Consider the following 21,809-nt stretch of genomic DNA (forward strand, 5'->3'; position numbering starts at 1 on the left):
GGGGGGGGGGGAAGGCGGGGCTTAACAACTTCGCGGACAGGAAAGGGAGGGAGGCGGCCGCACATCTTTCTGGAAGGCGGAAATTGGGCGGGACGACGCGTGACGTAATAACTGCGCGCTCACAGCTTCAGACCGTCGCTGCCGCGTCTGCGCGTGGGGAGCTGGTTGCCACTGCAGCCGCCTGGAATTGTGGGGTTTGTGTCTGCCCCTCGGCTGCCGGGCGGGAAGCCGAAGGTAGGGGCGGTGAGGGCCCCCCGGCCCTGGAGCTGGGCGGGGGGCTCTGGGCTAGGGGCTACGGGCGCTGTCCGAGCCTTCTCCCACCAGCGGCCCCGGCGCCTTCCCAGCACCGTACCGGGGTCCCCACACAGGACGACTCCCCCCCCCACCCCCCCGCCGCCCCAACACATCTCGTTCCACCAAAGCGAGACGTCCAAGTGAGCCCGGGCCTCAGCCCAGAGAGTTGCCCTACCTACCTTTTCTATTCAGAGCGTCTCCAGTAACTTTTCTTAAGTGCCAGGAGATGAGGCGGTGGGGATTCTGAGACTAGCTTTTGATTCTCTGCTTCAGCTTCCTTCCCTTTTTCTTTCTCCCACCCTCAGTTTCTGCATCTAACCGCCCATTTGTTGACATTCTGGTTCTTGGCGGAGGCCTCTCTGTCTCTTCACCATATGGAATTGCCCTCTAGCTGCGTCGTATTTCCACGCCTGACTTGTGTTTTCCTTTTTCCTGGTAGATGGAAGACTTGTCTTTGAAGTACGGATTTCAGACTTGGTGTTTTTCAAATCACCTCAGAGGTTGTGTACGTCCCTGGCCTCTACTCAGGGATTTCATTTAAAGTGGACTATGGGCACCTGCGGTGCCTCCCAGGTGATTCTGATTTTGATGGTCCTGAAATTCTTGCTTTGAGAGTCTCTCCTGTAGAAGACTGGAGGGAATCCGTTGCCATATGAGCTCCTGAAATAGGGCTCTAGGTGGGAAAGAACACCTAACACCTGAGAGGCCAGCGGAGGTTTCTTTACACTCTAGTAGCTAAAGGGAAGTTTGATGTCTTTAAAAAAATATTAACCCTTCCATATGTAATGTCAGTTTTCTCTTAAAATTTTTTTAACTATTTGGCATTGATTCAAGCCTGTGTGGTTTTCTGACCTCAGTAAAACCAAACCAAACCATTAACTGCTTTGGGGGATTGAAGGGGTTGGATGAACCCGGAGTAGGTAGGCAGGAGGAGAATGAATCTTCCATGTTTGCTAAGAGAAGAAACTGATGTGTTTTAAACAGTAACAGTGAGTAACTGTTTCTACTCTTGACAGTGTAAAAGATGTTTTATATCTGTGTCTTTTTAGGTCTCACCCCACCCAAGCTTATTTTGTTGTCTGATAGAAATATAGCCAGTTTTGGGGTTTGGAGAGTATTTTGATGGGAGCCAGGGTATGAGGATGTTAGGATTGATGTATAACATGGATTGCAAGTTGGTGTGTGGTTTCAGTGGAGAATGTGGCCCTTAGGTTTTTTTTTTTTTTTAAGATTTTATTTATTTATTTGACAGAGATAGAGACAGCCAGCGAGAGAGGGAACACAAGCAGGGGGAGTGGGAGAGGAAGAAGCAGGCTCATAGCAGAGGAGCCTGATGTGGGGCTCGATCCCATAACGCCAGGATCACGCCCTGAGCCGAAGGCAGACACTTAACCGCTGTGCCACCCAGGCGCCCCCTGGCCCTTAGGTTTTTAAGAAGGTGTTGCCACACCAGATTTGTTTTCTTTTGGTTTAATGAATTTAATCTGCTCTTTATGTGGTGTTCTGATGAAATTGGCTACCGAAAAGACTTACTGCCCCCATTTTACAGAGGGTGGGAATGGGGAATATGTTAGTACAGCTGTGGTGACCCAGGAATGAAAAGTTGCCTTGTTCTTGGATTCCTGTTTTCTTGACCTTCCCTGATGTCTTTGGGAGATGAGTTATTCTCTGCAAAGGCCAACTTTGAGCCCCGGTGTGTTTCATTAACCAAAAAAAGGCTAATTAAGCGAAACTGAAAAGTTAACATGGGTTTTAAACATGCTAGAACTTCTTCACTGAGTGTTGTTCTCCTTTAGAGTGGTATGTGTAGGTGTGAGTGGTGGAAGTGTGGCCTTCCTTAAGTGATACGTCATTAGTGATGAGTTTCATTAATACATAATACCATACTGTTTTTTTTAAATCCCAGGTGGCATGGTTAAAGCAAGCTTGTCACCTGACTTATCTTCAAATGAGTAAAAAGTTCTTTTGAAGGGGACAAAATAGAATTTTGGTGTGTGGTGAACATGTTTTGAATCTATCACTTATTAGCCATAGGACCTTGCACAAGTCACCCCTTAGGCTCAGTTTTCCACTGCATAAAAATGGGAATACTGGAGCACTTGCCTGGCTAAGTTGGTGGAGCATGTGACTCTTGACCTTGGGATTGTGAATTCAAGCCCCATGTTGGGTGTAGAGATTACTTTAAAATTCTTTAAAAAAATGGGAATGCTTACTTGGAAGAGTGGTTAAATGAGGAGTAACACATCAGTGACATAGGAAGGCAGTAACTGTTTCTACTCTCAAAGAATGAAGATTTGCTATCGAGCATAGTTTTTGAAAAATGAGTCTCTAAAGACAAGTTGTATCATTTTCCAAATAGGTAGATGCCTTTCAGGTCTGTTATCTGTGGATTCATGCTCTGACCTCGTCCTTTCTCTTGTCTTCTCCCCCCTCCCCCACCCCCACTCATTTTCTATCCTTTCCTAAGTGAAGCTATATTGCAGAGGCTGTCTGCCAGTCTCTTGGAGTAAGCCTCTTTTCAGGAGAGCTAATCTGAACATTCTTACAATGCTAGCCCCTTGGTCATGTATTCCTGGGGATTTTTCTTTGGGGCCTCAGCTGGTGTTTAGCTCACGCTCTGTAGCACAGGCATCTCTAACTCCTGGATTTGGTGTCAGTTTGGAAACCTGTCCTTGTGAGGCTAATCTTTTCTCTTTCTGAACAAGGATGAATACTTTATCCTTCTCTGAGTCAGTCTTAAGCTGCAGGCCTTAGTTTTTCACAGCATAGAGCTTCTTATTTTAATTATATGTGGTCTAAAGGGGTAGTATCCTGCCCTTTTCTTCATGTTCTTTCACCAGGGGCTTCACTGCTGAGTAGGGGAGGAGGAGAATAGCCCCTTGCCATTCAGGTGGGACTTTGATAACCCCTTATTCCTAGCATCAGCAGTAATCGAGTTTGCCTTTGGGATAAGAACCTTGTAAAAGATAGAAGCTGTTCAGGACACATGTGAAGATTCTCCCAGAATTTTACTGACTTGAAAAGGGTTTATGCTTGACATCCTTCCTTGTGCTATTTTCCACCTTGGAGACCGAATCCGGGAGCAACAGAATTATGTTCACACGCTTTTAGATCCTTTAGGTTCCACCAGGCAGTGCATAGGTAAGGGTGTGGTTGTGTTGGCTGGCCATGTCTGCTCTCATCCTCCTAACAGTGACCTTGGCTTTGGTATTTTAGGCATTGAGATGTGTCTTAGTCACTTATGGGCTGCTGTAATAGAATACATAGGCTGGGTGGCTTAAATAGCAAACATTTATTTCTCCCCGTTTTAGAAATTGGAAGTGTGAGATCAAGGTGCCAACATGGTCAGGTTCTTAAAGGTAGTGGGTCAGCTCTTGAGACCTCTAATCAAGTGATCCTCAACCTTTTGTTCACTGTCACCTTTTGATATTTCCCCTAATTGTCCCCTCCCCATGGGATTTTAATACCACAGATATACCATGTATCTATTTATATACCGTGGCCCTTTGGAGGGCCATAAACTTAAAATACCTGAGTTTTCTTCCCGAAGAATCATTCCCTGCCCGACTTGGGGGTAATACTGCCCTCATTGAGAATGCATGGTCTTACCTATATTCTCTAATACAGCCATCAAGGCATGTTTTATATCTAGAAGTTCCAGCTGTTACCACACCAACACCAAACAAGTAAAAGTGGGAGAACATTATCTCATGCAATCTTCCTATCAACCTTATAAAATAGTTGGTATTACCCCATTTTACAGATGAAAAAGTAGGCTCGGTGAGGTTAAGTGACTTGACCAAGGTCAAAAAGTTTCTGGTAACCAGGCTTTAAACCCAGTTCTGACTCCACAGTGATTTCTTTTGCACTATGCTACCCTCCTCTCACCATGAGCCTGCTCTCATCAGGATATTTGACCATTCACCTTATTTTCTTAAGGCCCCCCTAGGTGCCAGGCCCGATGGAAGATGTTGAGTACACTAAAGTGAGAAAGAGTTCCTGCTCTTGAGGAGCTAAGTTTTCCTAGGGTGGGGTGCCTTAGGGCTAATTCCCTTGTTACCCATCCTGTTTGAGTTCTCCTGAGATAGCTGGCAATAGCTAAGGGTGGTCCTGGAAAGATTTCAGGTAGTTGGCCTTTACAAGGATCAAAGCTGTGAGTATGTCCCTCCTAGTTCCATTTGCCAACCAGCTGAGCTGTTTCTAGTCACTGAGCCTGTTGCCTAAAGCGTATTGCAGGCCCAGGAAACTCCTTGGCCATTGCATGTTTATAAGCATGAGGATTAGTAAGAATGCCATTTTTTAAAAGATTTTATTTATTAATTTGAGAGAGAGAGCACAAGAGTGAGAGAGATTGGGAGAACGAGTGTGGGGAGAGGCAGAGGGAGAAGCAGACTCCCCACGGAGCAGGGAGCCTGACGTGGGACTTGATCCCAGGACCCCAGGGATCATGCCCTGAGCTGAAAGCAGACGCTTAACCGACTGAGCCACCCGGGTGCCCAAGAATGCCGTTTCTGCTTTTCTTAATGATATTCCTAATTCAGAGCAGAAGCTGGTTTGTCCCTTTTTGATGTTACTCCATATTTTCTGCCTCAAAACCTAATGCTGTTAAGAGAGTTGGAGAAGAAATGAAATATGTGTGGAGATAGAGGTGGGAGGGATAACGTTTACCTGGACTTTTCCAAAGGGGCTAGAATTGAGTTTAGTCTTCACTATTTTTATTTTCTTCCAAATCTTGGACTTTTTAAAAATTTTTTTAAGAGAGAGAGGTGGGGCGGGAGTGGAGGGGAGAGGCAGAGAGAAGAGGGTAGGGGCAGAGGGAGACAGGGAATCTTAAAGCAGGCTTCATGCCCAGTGCAGAGGCCGACTCCAGGCTCAGTCTCATGATCCTGAGATCATGACCCTAGCCGAAGTCAAGAGTTGGATGCTTAACTGACTGAGCCACCCAGCCACTCCCCAAATCTTGGACTTCTGAAGTGTTCCATTTACCCTCTGTTTTTCTGATGTCTCCTTGGCCTGCCTTTTTCACAGCTGAGCCTGCTGTGTTGGCTCAGGTGTTCCTGAAAGTTGGAGCCTTTGGGTAGTGTCTGATGTTTAGCCCATGTCACAGGTCCTATCCACGGAGAAATGGGAAGGGGTATGTTTCTGAGGTCGGCTTGCTGGCTGTGTCTTGACTGAGGGTGTTGTTGTGCTTTTTAATTACCACTTATCATTCCAGGCAGAGGACTATCACAGCAGTCAGTGAACTGATCCATGTCTAGCTGCTTGACTTTCTGCAAGTAGTCTGTCTTTTCTGTCTTAGGAAGGGGAGGAGTTCTAGAAACTGAAAGAAGAATCACAGATGCTTCTCACAGGTCAGGTGAGGAAGGCTGATACGAATGGACTTTTAAATGTGCATTTCTTTATGTCTGGGAATAGTTTCATGCTTTTGCCTTTCATTTCTGTGAGTCTCCCATGGGGTCAGCAGCCATCTGACCAAACTCGAGAAAACTAGCAGACTTCAGTTCAGTGGAAGTAACATAAAGTAGGACAGTCGGTACAGACAACATTGATTGGTCACACTTAGAATTCAGTAGTAGAGTTGGAAGCTTAAGGGGCAAGATCCTAAGGAAGGTATTTAAGGTTGATTTTGTGACTAACCCCACTGCTGGTCATGGGGAGTTGGGTTTGATTGTATTCATGAAACAAAGTTTCCATCTTTGGGCTCAGCTGCTAAAGTCTGAAATCATGGTGTTTATGGGCTGGAAAACATTGTCCTAGGGGTCTTTATATCAATTTTATTGGAAACATCAGTGCTGGGTCTGGTTCAGATCCAAGGAATGGCTGTTGGTTGGTTCCTTGGGTGAGTGAAGAGTCAGAAGTTTCCCTTGTGGTTCTGTCACCTTCCAGTGCTTGAGTTTTGTATTCAATGGGTTCGTATTTTACTGATGACAAAACTGAGTTCCAGAGAAGTGAAATGGGATATATACTTTTTTTTAGAGCCATCAGCATATTACTGGCAGAGCTGAGACTCAAAGCCAGAGGGCTCACAGAGGTTGGCCATAGAAGTTGTTAAAATTATTTAAAGCCTTATAAAGATACAAGATGCCATTGCAGTTAAAAATCTCCAGGGAGGGAGAAGGCCCCACCTCCACTGACTGCCTTATTCATTATCTTAAAACCTTCACTGGTGAGGTTTTTGGCTGTCATGCTGATTTCTTTCCTCTTCATGTTGAAGTGTGTTTCCTCTTGATCTTACCCCAGAGGAAATAGATTTGAAGCTTCCCCCTATTTTAGAAACAAAGAACAAGTTCTCAGGCCAGGCTGCTCTGAGGGTGTTCTGTAAAGAATGGGGCCAATGCACCAGTGGACCTTATCTGGTGACCCAAGCAAACCCGTAATACATCACTAAAAGAAAAAGAGTGAGGGAATGAATGGTGTATCAGAGTGGTTTAAAAACATTCTGGAGGGGCGCCTGAGTGGTTCAGTCAGTTGGGTGTCTGCCTTTGGCTCAGGTCAAGATCCCAGGGTCCTGGGATTGAGCCCCACATTGGGCTTGTTGCTCGGCAGGGAAGCCTGCTTCTCTTTTCCCTCTGACTACAGCTCTCCCTGTTTGTGCTCTCCCTCTCTCTCTGTCAAATAAAATCTTAAAAAAAAAAAAATAACATTCTGGAGTCAGCTTACTGGTTTCATAATTTGCTATTTACTTACTAGCTGTCAGGTCACGACAAGTTACTCATTTTCTCTAAACCTTAATTTTATGATCTGTAGAATGGGACTAGTAATAGTTCCTCTTGGAACTGTCTTGAGAATTACTTGAGAGAATACATATGGAAAGAAGTTCCCCTGGCACAGTATAAGTGCTCTGTGTCACCAATCATGTCAACAACAGTAGTTTCTAATTCCTGACCCAAGACTTGGTTATAGGATAAGTTACACTAAGCCAGTGTTACCTTAACCATCACATCATTGTCAGTCTCCTTTGTTGTTTGATTATGCATATCAGTAGTCATAGCTGATTGATGCTGAATAAAAGTCACAAATAGCAAGGAACTTCGAAGCTTCTCTGCCTTCTTCCTTACTGAGCTTAGTTCTCACTTTTCTGGGGCTGTCTTTAACGGTCTGTCCCAGTCAATGGGCCCTGTTTCCTGGGTAGTGGTTGACTGGGGATGTTACTGGAGCAGGACTGGCTGTCCAGAGTCAGCCTGGGGCCCTCTGACAGTATGTTCTCCTTGTCTCTTGCCTTCTGCTCTTCAGCCAGACATGAAGCAATTAGCTCGTTACAGGTACTTTGACTTTTGTCATGGCATTTTTGTGATTTGTATGCCCATTTCTGATCTTTGTGCAAGGTCAGGGATACACGGACCCAGATTTTTTGTTCAAGTTGACTCTTTCTCTTTGAAATTTACAACTGGTTCAGTGTAGCAGTGGGGGTGGGAGCGGGGGGAAAAGCCCCTGAAGCTACTACCCCTCATTATATTGATTTCAAGCTGAGTTTCTAAAAAACCTGAGTACTGTAATTACAGCCTGTGCCTTACTTCTCTGAATGAAACAAATAGGCCAAAACTTTATCACTGGGGGGAGGGGAGGACCAGTCTGAATTAGTTAAAAAAAGAAAGAAAGAAAGAAAGAGTCTCTTCAAAGAAATGCTATTGTCTTAAATTTTTTGGCAAGCCTCTGCAGTATGTTTCTTACCTAGTCTTATGCTTCCCCTGTTTCCTATAACTGTTCTTGAGTTATTATGGGAGCCTCCTCTTACACCTTACTTTGGTTTCCTCTAGGACATTGTGTACCACTGCCCCTTGGGGTCTTCCTAAATACAGTGCTGATTGGAGAACACTCATGCTTAGAAGCCTTCAGTGGCCCCTTGGCTGCTGCTGAATACCTCCTAAATGTATCAGTTGTGTGGGTGTTCCGATGTTCCATGCATATCATGGTGTGTCCCTGTCCTACCACTTTAATTATATCCTCTGCCATTACCCACATGTATCCCTTGCTCTTGATAAACTGGTCCATGTGGCCCTCTAAACATGCCTCATATTTGTGACTGGGCCAGTTCTTTTGCCCAGAGTCCCCTCTCCTTTGTTTCCTACTTAAGCTGCGCAGCTGCCTTCTTTCAGTGAGCCTTCACTGGTACCTCCTCATCTGTATCCCCATAGCAACACTTTGATTATAGAATTTAGCATACTTTATCCTGGTTAGTTATTTTTTCTCTTATTATATGAGCTTCTCAAGGACATGGGCTATGCTTTATTTTGTGTCTCCAGTATAATGCTGAGTGTAACATGGACACCATAAATGCTTGTTGAATGAAATACATGAAAACCTGAGAAATGACAACGGGCCTGTTCAATTCCCAATTCTTTCTGGCAGCATTCCTTGAACCCTAGTCACAGTGACTCTGGCATGCTCAACTCCCAGAGCCTTTTGTGTCTGAAGCAGTCTGATTCTGCAGAGTAAGTCTTCTCTTCCCAGATGGATTAGAAATTTCTGGAGGGTAGAAAGGGGGTCTCTCATTCCTCTTTGTGTACCCATCCCCCAGCACAGTTCCTGGCACATAGAGGGTGTTTAATAACTGCTTATGAATGTAGGACTCCTGCTCTTTGTCAGCCGATGTGCCTACCTCAGCCTGCTCTGTCACTCACTGGCCAGGGGTCTCCACCTCAAAGGTGTTTTCACGGTCAGGTAGGGAACATTTATTGTGAGCCGCAGGGAATGGTGAGCCTGTGTTCCATGAAGGGCAGCTGCTCCTCCCCTTAAAGTCATGAGTGAGTGTGGCTCTAGTGTCCTCCTCATCTTAGATTAGAAGAGAGGCCAGAAATCCAGATTTTTATGTAAAATCTCCGGGGACTACCAAAGTACATCTGTGGTCCAGATTTGGCATCAAGGCTACCCATCTGTGATCTTTGGATAGAGCCTGAAATTTAACATATATAAGTTCCTTGTGGAAGAAGAAAGGGAGCAGAGGACATAACCTAAAAGCTTTTGAGGGAGTTCTGTTGAAAGCCTAGGTTTGGTTGACAGTGTCTTGTTATTTTCTGTGGGTAGTGACGTAGTCTTTGAGCCAAGTCCTGCAGAGACCTCCTGTTTTCCTTCGTCCTCCCTTGTATTCTGTCCCTAGAAAGATGGCAACCTAGGGACTTAGGTGATTTTTACACTTTTGCCCAGCCTCTGCTGAGGCAGGTTTGATGGTTGTTCTTCTGTCCACTTCTTTTTTTTTTTTTTTTTTAAAGATTTTATTTATTTATTTGGCAGAGACAGCCAGTGAGGGAGGGAACACAAGCAGGGGGAGTGGGAGAAGAAGAAGCAGGCTCCTAGTGGAGGAGCCTGATGTGGGGCTCGATCCCAGAACGCCGGGATCACGCCCTGAGCCGAAGGCAGACACTTAACTACTGTGCCACCCAAGCACTCCATGCTTCTGTCCACTTCTAAGGGCCTGGTGGTCAGCCTGGTTACAGACTGAGGTCCCAGGGATCACTTCTGTTAATGACTTCTCTGAGAAGGAGTTCTGAATGAACCAGCACAAGTAAAAGGGTGGTATGTTGTACAAAATTATTGCCTAAATGTGGTTAGCCAGGGGGCAAAGCAGTATAATAGCCAGGAGGAAGTCTGTACCTTCATGGAGGCTTTTGCAGGGTAATATCTTACCCTCTGGCTGCCCTCTTCTTTTCATAGTCCCTAAGGGCCTCTGGCGAGCTTACTTGCTTGGCATTACCTTTTAGGTCTGAAGGTGTTGCCACCATTGATACGTGCATGTGAGGCAGAAACAAGCTGATTGGATTATCTCTGGAAGAATACATGAGAAACTGGAAAGAGTGGTTGTTCTTTGGTGAGGGGCCCTGGGTGGCTGGGCAGTAAGGCAGACGAGAGGCTTAATTTTCACTGCATACCTTTGTGTGATTTTTCAAAATTTGAGCTGTGCGCATAAATTGTTAATATTTTAAAAAATATCCCTGGGCAGACCCAAGTGTGGTCTCCTCTTCAAATTCCACTCTGTCCTCATTTTATTCCTTAACTATGGGTTCTCTGTAAACATCTAGAACCAGTTACTGTAGATTGTCCTTCGGAGCTGACAGCCTTGTTTTTCTGTTCCTTGGAAGTGTCTTAGGCTTTCTCAACCAGAAGTCTTCAGAATAACCGTCAGGCCTAAAGTATGCTCAACATTTTACTTTTTATAAAAGGGCTTTCATGGGGTGCCTGGGTGGCTCAGTCGGTGAAGCGTCTGCCTTCAGCTCAGGTCATGATCCTAGGGTCCTGGGATTAAGTCCCGCATGGGCTCCCTGCTCATTGGGGAGCCTGCTTCTCCCTCTGCCCTCTCCCTGCTCATGCTCTCTCTCTCTCTGTCTCAAATAAAATCTAAAAAAGGGGAGGGCTTTTCAAATAATGGATCCTTAAAATATCCCCATATCCTAGAGATGAGAAATTGAGATTTGGAGAGACTGAATTACTTACACTTACTGAGGATCATACAGTTAGGGTAGGGCTGTGACTAATCCAGGTAGCCTTACTTCATATTCCTGCCCCTTGCTCTTAGTGCTTAGGTCAGTGAGGTGGTCTTCCCTTTTTGGAATTGTCTTACAGGTTTCTAGAGCTGTTTCAGTCGGGGCAGAAGTAGAAATGTGGTGTTGCCGTTTTATTTTTGCGGTTCTAGCATTCACCTCTTCAGGACTCTTCAGGCCTGTCTTCTCTGGAAAAAAGTGGTCAGTAGTAGGTTTCTCCAGTTTCTACTTAGGGTAAACTAAGGCTCCATTGAAGCAGTATCTCTTAGGGAAGCTTGAATTAACGTTTTTTTCTTCTCTTTGCTGGATATTATTGCTGCTGTTAGGCAGAGGGCTTTGTTTCCAGGTTACAAATCTTTTTAGCAAAGAAGTTAAGTGTGGAATAGAACCGAAAGGACTAGTGTTGTTCTTGGATATAATGTAATGCTCCACATCCCAGAGAGAATAAACATTGTGAAGTGCTCAAGATGGGTTTGGATTAATATCCAGACAACATATGGCTTGGCATGTAGGGCACTCCTGGGAGACCCTTCTCACCATACATAGCCCGCCTTTGCCGGGTGGCCCCTTCCCACAGGTCTTCCCAGCAGCTGTTGTGCACCTGGATGAATCATCAGCTTTCCTAACCTTTGGTGGGGGGGGGGGGGGGGGGGAAGACGCGGGGACCAGTGTTAACTATTGAAAGCCTTCACATGGAAGGTGAAATAAACAGACAACCCTGGGAGACTGTGTTTTAGTACTACTTAGCTTCCCCTGAGTTTGTCCAGGATATTCACTTCCATTAGAAACACTGGCTCATCCTCACCACTGCTTTCTTCAGAATACAGCCCTGAAAATCATCTTGCTCTCTCTACTCTCCTGCCCCTGGCATCATGACTGTAGAAGGTCTCTGAAAGCTCTGGAGAGGTGGTGGGCAACATGGAAGGAAGGCTCAGTTGCTTCTAAAGTCCAAGCAGAAATACTTCTTTTTTTTTTTTTAACCTTTTCTATTTCTACTTAAATCAAAATTAGGTTACCTTCAAAGAGAGTTCTGTGCATTACTGACAGAGCTCAGAGTGGGAGAGGCTCTTGGTACCTCCTTTGCAATCTCTGAAGGGATCTTGTTGGGGGCATGTAGAGCTCATGCCTGGGTTATCTTTTCCTCCCCTAGCTCTGACCTGCACTGTGCCAAGAGAGTTGCCCTAGCTAATGGCTTAGTCACTGGCTGGCAGCTTTGTGGGTCTGGAAACTTAGCCAGTTCACCCAGGTTTAAGCTCCCATGGGCAATCTCAAGCACATGAAATTCATGAGTCCATTCAGCTATAGTTTCAGTTTAGCTAATTAAGTCTAAGAAACATGCCTAGCAAGTTGACTTGTGTGGACAGGTGGGTGTGTTGTCTCCTCTATAGATTAGATTAGCTGGAAGCCAGCTCACACCTGGAGGAAGTCAAGGTGAAATAGGGTGGAAAGCTCTTGGCTGTAGCATCAGATATATCCAGATTTAACCATGTATAGCTACTAGACTTAAGAGGAGTTATTTAACCTGTCTCTTATTGCTTCATCTGTAGAACTCCCTGGGCTTTTCAGATATGCACACACTATGCATTCAGTATATGTTTTGTACCATTTATTCACTTCTTCCCTCTCCTCACAGCATTGTACTTTTAAGGCTTTATCTGTAGTCTCACGAAGTATACCTGTTACTCTCTTGGGGCACCAGAAGTGTCTTTCAGAGAAACTGAATTTAATTCTCTGGGTACCTTTTGGTGTGTTCTTCACAGACCACAGCCCTTCTTTTATCACAGGTTACAGTAGGAACAAATAGATTCTTGCTTTCATCAGTTGGTTCCAATCTAAGGTGTCTTTGTGGTTATCATTCAAGCTACAGTTCTTTGTAAAGACCCGCTTAAGTGTCAGGTACTGCTTGGCCATGGGAATTGAGTGGTGAGTGTGACAGGGTCCTTGCCCTCAGTAATACCTCTCTAAACCCATCCTTAGTTGGGTTACTTCTTTGGGTGACTAGTCTTCTTCGTTCTTTGTTGATTCATACTGATTTGCTTCTGAGAGAGTAATCTTCTTCCTGGACCTAGGGGACAGTGCCCCTTTGTGCGGCCTGGGCCTTGCCTGCTGGCTTGCCTGCTCTCAAACAATGATAGCAGCGTGCTGAGGCTGGAGGAGAAAGCCCCGCAGGCTACTACTGCCTCGGCCACACATGTCCCGAGAGCCTGTGCTTGGCACCCTTGAATGTTCCTTTTCTCCTTGCACATAGATTGTAGTGTTCACTGGTAATTTAAATTCAAAAACCTTCCGCCCCCCTCTCTGCCTTTAAAAAAAAAAAAAAAAAAAAAAGGCTCTGTGTATTACAGGGTGGAGAACAAAGCAGTCCAGCCCTGGTTTCCTGGTGAGGTTTGTTTGATCATGTGTATTTTTTATGTAGCCTCAGTGTGGGTTACCTTTACTTTAATAAGGCTAACGTGTAATTCAGGCAGATTGATATTCTGCAGTTGTAGAATCTCACATCTTTCTCTACCTTGTTTGTCATAAATAATGTGGGTAGATTTAGGGGCTTTGGCTGACAGGAAGTTGTACTTTTCCACTTTGGACTCCAGACTACATTCTGGCCCCTTGTGGGCTCTGTGTATAGAAGGCCCAGCAGCCAGGTTGATGGATTTCTCAGTTTCAGAATAGGGGCCTGAAGATAGTTCTCTGCTCTATCCTTCTCTCTCTGTTGCCAGTTTTCCCGGCAGTTGGCAAGAAGTGTGTATGGGGAAGCAGGCAAAATTGCTCTCTGAGAACCATTTATTTGAGAACTCCCAGCAGAGAATTGCATTTGCCTCTCCTCCTTCTCTTTCTGTGGTATGTGGTCTTGTGATTTGGTACTGCTTGTCCCTGTGCTGTATGGAGGCCTGAGTATGACTCCTTTAGCCCTGTTGGGGTTTTTATCAATAAATTGCTTGCTGGTTGATCTTTCCCCTAAATTCCATCACTTTCCCAGGAGCAGGGGAATGTGTCAACATTTGGGGGCCTATTTGAACCTCTCTTTCTGGCACCGTGGCCACTGAAACCATAGTGTCTGAGCCCAGATGAGCCATGTTTCCCACTGCTGCTGGGGCTGGGCGGTGGCTGCAGTTGGGTTTAGCTTTAACAGTCATACTAGAGGCTTGGTTGGAAAGAAGAAAGCACTGCATAATTATTGCTTATGTACTAGTTAAACCTATCAGCCAACAGATGTCAAGTGCAGGAAAAAGGTGCAATAATGTTATTATAATGGCATAATAGTTATCATTATAATAATCAGCTGGCATAGCTTTTGATAAGAGGCAGATCCTGAAAGGAGTGCAGGGGGAAGGGTTAACCTTGAACTACGGCACAATGAGGGGGTGCTTCACCTTGTAGGAGATGCTATGTGAATGTGTATGATTCAGGAATGGGGTTGATACCCTTTCTGCACAGCTTGAAGAGGTGTGGAGACTTCCGCTGGGGTTGTCTGCCCTACAGTTACTGTCTTTCTCATGGTGCCATGGAACACCTGCTATCCTTTAGTTTAAGGTGCCCTGGGTTGTGGGATTACCATTCTAAGCACCCGCCACCAACGGGTTCTCAAAAAGGCAGAGATTTCATCCCTGTGGGTCCATTTGGAATTTTCAGAAAATCCAGCCTCATCCCTCTAGCTACAACTGAGGAACTCCACCTCTTTTTAGCACACTGCACTCTCTATCTGGGGTGTGGTGGTGGACCTCAGTTATGTAGATGCTTCTTGTGGTGGAATGTGCTCATGGAAAACAACCTTTCCTTAGCCACAGAGCTCTTTGGAACTATGTTCTCATTCTGGTAAGGAGGTGGTAACTGGGTGGGGAGCAGAGCTGGGCTCATGAGTGACCCACAAAGGCAGCTCTAGGGTGGGAGAAGAGTCTTTGGATTCAGGCCGACTTGGGTTGTTGCCTGACCTTGCTGTTCACTAGCTGTTAAATAACCTTGTTGAGCCTCAGCTGGCCCTCTGTGTATGTGTTCATTTATTTCTCACTGTTTTTCCCTACCAGCCCTGTCTCTGAAGTACCTATCACTAAGTAGTTCTCAGTAATTGGTTCTTCTTCTCCCACCCCACCCTGCCCACCTACCCTAAAGAATAGAAGGGCTAGGATAAGACCCTCCTGCTTCCATAGGGAATTGAGGCTTAAATCTGAGCTTCATGTGAGCTTTTTCAGGCTCTAGTGTTGTTGTTCAGAGCCATACTAGAATTTCTCTGAAGCTGCCTCATTGGGGAGACTTTGATATTTAATGTTTGGGCAAATCTCTACCTTATCCAAGGAGTGAAAGGTGGTGTTTAAAAACCCATTCAGGGATTTTCTGCTTCAGCCCCTTGCAGCCTTTATCCCCTCCCCTTTTTCCTTTGGATGGGTCACCTGGGGGCACTGCCTGCTTTGAGGAGCATTTGTTTTTTGAAGAAGCTGTTAGTTGTTTGGCTTAGTCTCTTTACTGAGTAGAGATTTTTGTGTTTCCATCTGCCTGGGCCTTTGCTGTGGACTTTTATTTTGGAAGTCTGGAGCACTCAGACAAGGTGATATCTTTTTAGACTATTTTTGGCTGTAGGCCAGCTTATCACTATGGCTACCACCTGCCTGAAGAATGGCAGGGCATAAACAGTCACTTCTATCAGAAATTTGGCAAAGAGGAAGGGCAAAGGGGAAAGAATAGTTTGGCTTAAGGTCACAAGGGGGAGAACAGCTTCTCTAAGCAGAACCTTTTGATTTGGACAGAACTTCATTTCCCTTCTCTCTGGAATTTTGTTCTTCCTGTCAACAGACATAAATAGAACATCCTTTACATCCCAGACACTATGGTAAGTCCTGAGTCATGACCAAGTCATATGTATTTCCTCCTTAGGGTATATTGATGAATATAGACATTAATAAAATTAAAATCACATGCATAAATGTAAAATTACAATTTAATAAGTGTGTTGGAAGAAAGGAATGTGGTACCACGAGAAATATGACAGAGATTTGACTTGTTCTGGGGTTGAGAGGGTATCAGGGAAGGCTAGCTTGAGGAAGTGATCTTTGGTTTAAATTGTTAAGAACAAACAGGTGTTTACTGAACAACTCGACATGAGGTTGAAGAGTGTTTCAGGCTGAGGGCCCAGTTTTTAAAATGCCTCTGGAGTGGGGTTGGGGGCAAAGAAGTGGCTTCTGTGAGGTACTAAAAAAGGGGGGTTGGAGCACAGAAAATGAGAGGAGATGGATGCAAGATGAGGCTGGAGGGATTGGCAAGGGCAGGCCTGGTTAGCTGTGGCAAGGTGTTTTGTATTTACCTGGAGAGCACGGAAACCTTTGGAGGGTTGATAGCCATGGTGGTGAGATTATTGGATTTACAGTGTGAACAGATCACTCTGTCAGACAATACACTGGATGGATTTCAATGAGTGAGAACGAAGATCAGAAAAGGAGCATTACTGTAATAGGTGACTTTTTTTCCTTTAGTCAGCTAATTGGTAATTTTGAGACTGACCCCCCCCACCCATGTTGCTAGTCAGTGTGTTGTTGGGGCCACCTGGCCACTCAGCAGACATGGTGGCTCAGAGTGCTGGCATTTGGCATCTTTCCACCTTCCCGGAAAAAGGCCTGGAGGTTTCGCGCCTGTCACTTGTTAACATCTGACAGCTACAGAGCCCTTTGTTAACCTGTTGTCTTGCTGTCCCTCTGTTGGCTGTCACTGCTGGGCAAGAGCTACCCCTTTCACTTTGGACCACTTAAGCCACTGACATGGGCAACTACCTGAAATGTGCTGTGCCAAGTTAGCAAAAGCCAGCACCTGCGGTTTATGTAACATTCAGTTCTGGTTGATGTAGGTGTGCACATGTTCTCTCTTGGCAGCATCCAATGTCTGGAGGGCTGGAAATGGGCTGTCGTTGCTCTTGCTCCTGTGTAGACAGGAAAACTGAGGTACAGGAGAGACCTGGGGTGTAAAGAAGCCTTGGGTCAGAGTCACACGCTGTCAGACCAAGTGTTAAATGCATGGTGGGTAGTTTCAGACCATAGACCAGAGTGCTTCCTCAGTGGTACTGTGTAGCCTTGCCCACTGTTCCTTCACATACTCAGCTGTAAGGCTGTGCGGCACAGTGGTTAGGATCATGGCCCTTGCACATGGGCAGACTTTGGGTAGAATCTTAGTTTCACCACTTGCAAGCTGTGTGACTTCAGACAAGTTACTTATCTTCCCTGATGGATAGTTTTCTTAGTTCTAACTGGGGAATGATAGTACATCTACCTCACAGGGTTAATTGTGAAGTATTTTTTTTAAAGATTTTATTTATTTATTGGACAGAGAGAGAGACAGCGAGAGAGGAAACACCAGCAGGGGGGGTGGGAGAGGGAGAAGCAGGCTTCCTGCTGAGCAGGGAGTCTGATGCGGGGCTTGATCCCAGGACCCAGAGATCATGACCCGAGCTGAAGGCAGATGCTTAACGACTGAGCCACCCAGGCTCCCCAGTTGTGAAGTATTAATGAGAATATATGAAAGTGCTTCAGTTCGATCACAGGGTAAATACTGAATTAAAAGTGGTAATGATTATAGTTAAGGTTTATTTGGCTAACTTCTGTTTGTTTTCTTATCTGTCTGCTAGGGCCCCATGCCGGTGATGGAATGATGTGGTTCTGGCCTCGATGTGCTCAGTCTTGTGGTCATCTGTGCTGCATTTTGTCGTCTTCTGTGTGGTCATGGTTCAGCAAAACAATGAGGTCTCCTAGGGGGTCTCTTAAAGGGGATCAGATCACACGTGCACTTGGTGGTGCTGTCTTCTCCCCTGGGCCTTCTCTTCTGTGGCCCTGATTCAAGTTTGTTTGCTGCTTGGCTGTAGAGGGTGCTCAGCTTCTGGCCGGTGGGGGGTGGGGGGGTACTAGCCCTACTTCCTGCTCAGACTGCACCATCTGAAACAATGTTCTCTTTTTGCCTCATGAGTGCCCATTTCTAGTAGTGGAACATCCCTGGGTTCTCTGGTTTGTTCCTTAAAACATTGAATTGCTGCTGTTTCTTTTCTTTTGTAAAACTGTTAAGATGGTTGGCCTAAAAGAGACCATGAAAAATAAGCTGGGTTGTATTTTTGTAAAGGTTTGTTTAGTACCGAGTCACTGAAATAAAATACTCCTCATGGTCTCTGGGGGAAATGACCTTTGTAATGCGATTGGTTTTTTTTTTTGTGAAGGTGTTGGGGAAGGTTAATTTGATTCATTTGATTTCTTTGGTGGCAGTGGGTGGGGGTGAGTGAATGGGAGAGAAAGAACAAAACCTTTAACAGTCTCCAAATCGGAGCCTATATTGGCTGAGAAGATGAGAGGATGTGTTTATCTAGAGTGTGTATAGCTGGGTGTGTAGGCCCTGACCTGTGCCCATGCTTTCTTCCTCATTCATGGTGGTCAAGACTGCTGTGATGAAGTTTATGTGTCCCTTCATTCATTCACCATTTATGTGTACTGCATACTGTAGAAGGGAATGGAATTCCACTTCTGCTAATTGCTAGCTTTTTGACCTTTCCTGGTACTTCTGTGACTCAGTTTTCTCATCTGAATAAGAGTGTACTGGTACCTCCTTGGGCAGTTAGGATGAAATGAGATACTACACTGCATGTTTCTGGTGCATGGTAGGTAATATCTTCAAAGAATTCAAACTCCATCTAGGAGAAAAGCCACAGATGGGACCATAGGTGCTGAGAAAGGTTGGCCAAAGACCTGGCACGGTGAGACTGGATTTGGCTTGTTAGGGAAGGTTGCTAGGCAGGGTATTTGGAGTTAGGCCCCAATCTGTGTCCCTAACTGGGTAAGGTGAGTGACTGCTTCAATTAGAGCAGAAAGCAATAGGCAGAAGGTTTGAATGGGAAACCAGGAGAAGTGTTGTCTCTTCTGAGTCAGACCAACTTGGGTTCCAGCTCTGGATCTCCATGTACATGCTTTTGGCCTCGGGCAAGTTCCTTCCCTTCCTGTCTGAGCTTTGGTGTCATCGTCTGTAAAACAGAAATGATAATATCTACTTCGAGTATTGGGTGAGGTTTAAATAAAACAACGTGCATTGTCTTTCACATAGTACATATTCATAGTACTGATAATATTCTATCATAGCACTAATAGATTACAAAGCAATTAGGCCTTTTTCTTGGGAAATTAAACTCTTCTAAATTTCTGTGGCCAGACAAATTTTTTGAAAAGCCAGTCTATGCCTTGGATTCAATGATCAGCTTGCCTCAATAAGTTCTTAGGGAGTATGTCACTCCCCTGCCTCACACCCTCTGCTGGCTATGGTCTTGTACATAGAATAAAGTCCCAACTCCTTACCCTGATTAATTCATAAACAGATCCCTGCCTGCCTTGGCAGCCACGTGTCCTAACTCTGCCCCTTGCCTTGTTTGTTTTCACCACAGTGACCTTGTACAGAGGGCCTTATACAGAGGACCTTGTACCACTATACCCTCTGCCTGGAATACTCTGCCTTTACATTCATTTGGTTGGCTCCTTGTCATGCATATCTCAGTTCTGCTGTTACTTAGGAAAAGGGGCGTGCCTTTTCTCTGTTATAAAGTAACTGCTTATGTCACTGTTAACATAGACATCTGATATTTTTCTTGTTTGTTTGCTTCTTGTTGATTCTCTGTTATCCGTTCGCGAGAATTAAGTTCCATGAGAATAGGGACCATGCCTGTCATGTTCACAGCTGTATTCACAGTGCTAAGAACAGTGCCTGGCACACAGTAGATGATCAAACATTTGTTGAATGAATGAGCTTGTGAATGTGAATGGATTCTTTTATTACTCAGAATCTGGTTATACAGGTATTCATATTCATACTGCTTTGTTTTGTAAATAAGTGTAACTAAGATGACTTTCTTTCTTGTTCATTACTTATTAAGTGTCTCCCCCTTCCCCCATTAATTGGACCCTTCTGAGGAGAGGCAGTTTTCCCTCGCTTCAGTGTATGTGGTTCTCGTTCTTCTTGGCATTTTGTTATTGGAAAGGGGAGTTTGTGGTTGCTAGACTTCGTGCATTGATTTTTTAGGTGTTCTCAGGAAGCGAGCTTTAGTGCATTTGCTTGGAATAAAACAAACATGAAAGCTCACCAGGACATGGAAAATTTATCTTTCTCTGATTTTCTACCGACACTTTTTGCAATACTGCTTAAGTTCTTAGACAAGGGCATTAGACAAGAATTGACAAATTGACACTGGCCAGATAGAAACAAATTCACAAAATGTGAGTGAGTAACAGGGTAAGACATAAGAGGTCAAAGGGGATAATGCTGCTTTCTGGCAGTGGCCTGGTTTTTCCTGGGTAATAGTAATGGTATGAGTGAGACTCTGGACCAGTTCACTGTTCCCTTGGCAGAGGGCCTCTAACTTAGGGAATTGTAGGGGTGGGTGCTCAGGAGGAAGTGGAACTCCTGCCACCTTTGTAAATGTTTGGGTTCTAAATGTGATTAGTCCTCAAAGAGTTGGTCTTGAATTGAGAGAATAAAGTCCCAAGCATGGATATGAGCAGGAGAGGGTGTCTGGAGCAAGGTGAGCCAGCAGGGATGGGCTTATATTGCTGAAAAGGTTCTGTGTGCTTTGAGAACTGTAGCCTTTTAGATACCAGTCTCCACTCATTTTCAAGGCTCCCTTTCTCTCACCTAAAGCTGTCTCTAAGCACGTGGTTATCTTAACCTGCCTTAGGTATCGGTGAGTTTTCCCTGTGATAAAGCTCTCATAGGAAAGACACTGTGACAGCCTCCTTGTCAGCTATGTCCTTGCTTATTTTCCTCCTTTGAAGGACTTAGCCTTGTGGTTAACTCGGGGTATTTGGTCACTCTGGCAAATACCTTGAAGTCAGTGTCTTTTTATTTTTTTTATTTTTTAGATTTTATTTTTAAGTAATCTCTACACCCAACATGGGGCTGGAACTCATGACCCTGAGATCAAGAGTCCCACTCTGTACCGTAGAGTCAGTGTCTTAATGTGCTGTAGTTACCATCCTCTATCCATTTGGGGGTAATCTTTAATTTATGTTTAAACTTATTTAGAAGTCCATTTTTAGTGAAGCTTCCAACCCCCCTTACAGCAGGAATTTCAGTTATAAGCCAGCAAGATAGGTTTTTGGAGATTCTGGTACCAGAAGGTGGTAGAACAGTGGCTCTTGTGACCAACTTTCTCTGGGCTCAAAAATTATTAAGGCTCTTCTTAATTCTTTCACCTCCCCTCTTCAGTCTTTTCTGGGCTAATTGATAATCCCTATTCCTTTCATCTTTTCTCCTGTGCTCTGTTTCTTCACCTTGGTGGTGTTTCTGCAATTCTTAATCAGAAGAGTGTTTGCTTTTAGAATCTTTCACAGCTTTCTTTTGGCCGGAGTTGTAGGTAGCATGCTAGGCTCCGTCTCTTCCACCTGCCAGGCTAGAACATGTCTTTTGGTGATTGTAGAAATGTGGTTGGGGTGGGCAAAATGCCATTTATACTCTCACACTCTGTTTTGATTGTCCTCCATAATTCAGTATCATTTAAAGGTGGATCAGCCAGCGAGTCCCCAAATCGAAAATGCTCTTGACCTTCATGGGTGTTGATGGCCTAAGTTTCTCTGATGCCTAATCAGGCTATTTAAGTGATTAATTAATTAACTTACTTTTGGTTAAAAAAAAAAAAGCAAACTTGCATCTCTTTATTTTGATTTGCGTCGATTTTTCTCTTCCTTTCTAAACCCTGAGTGAGAACTTCTTCAAAACCAGTTGTCAGTCTTTGTTCACAAGGACTTGGAGAATCAGACTTTGTAGCCCTGTCCTCATATTCTTCACCTGTGCATTCCAAAGAATAATAGAGTGCTATAGACCTATAAATACAGAAAACAAACTGATGGTTGCTGGAAGGAAAGGGGGTGGGGGGGGTGGGCAAAATGGGTGAAGGGGAGTGGGAGATACAGCCTTCCATTTATGGAATGATTAAGTTCTGGGAGTAAAAGGCACAGCATAGGGAATATAGTCAATGGTATTGTAACAGCATCGTGTGGTGACAGGTGGTAGCTATACTTGTTGAATCACTATATTGTACACCTG

General features: G+C 44.8%; 1 protein-coding gene across 1 annotated transcript in view; it reads left to right on the forward strand.

The window, feature by feature from the left end:
* The first annotated feature begins 86 nt into the window (after positions 1-86).
* Positions 87-21,809, forward strand: part of SIL1 (SIL1 nucleotide exchange factor) — a 206,245-nt gene continuing 184,522 nt past the window's right edge. The window contains exon 1 of the mRNA XM_040622381.1: positions 87-234. The gene's annotated coding sequence lies outside the window, so the exon portion shown is untranslated. The remainder of the gene's footprint in view (positions 235-21,809) is intronic.

This window comes from Ursus maritimus, unplaced genomic scaffold (assembly GCF_017311325.1).
Source record: "Ursus maritimus isolate PB19 unplaced genomic scaffold, ASM1731132v1 scaffold_5, whole genome shotgun sequence".
Taxonomy (NCBI): domain Eukaryota; kingdom Metazoa; phylum Chordata; class Mammalia; order Carnivora; family Ursidae; genus Ursus; species Ursus maritimus.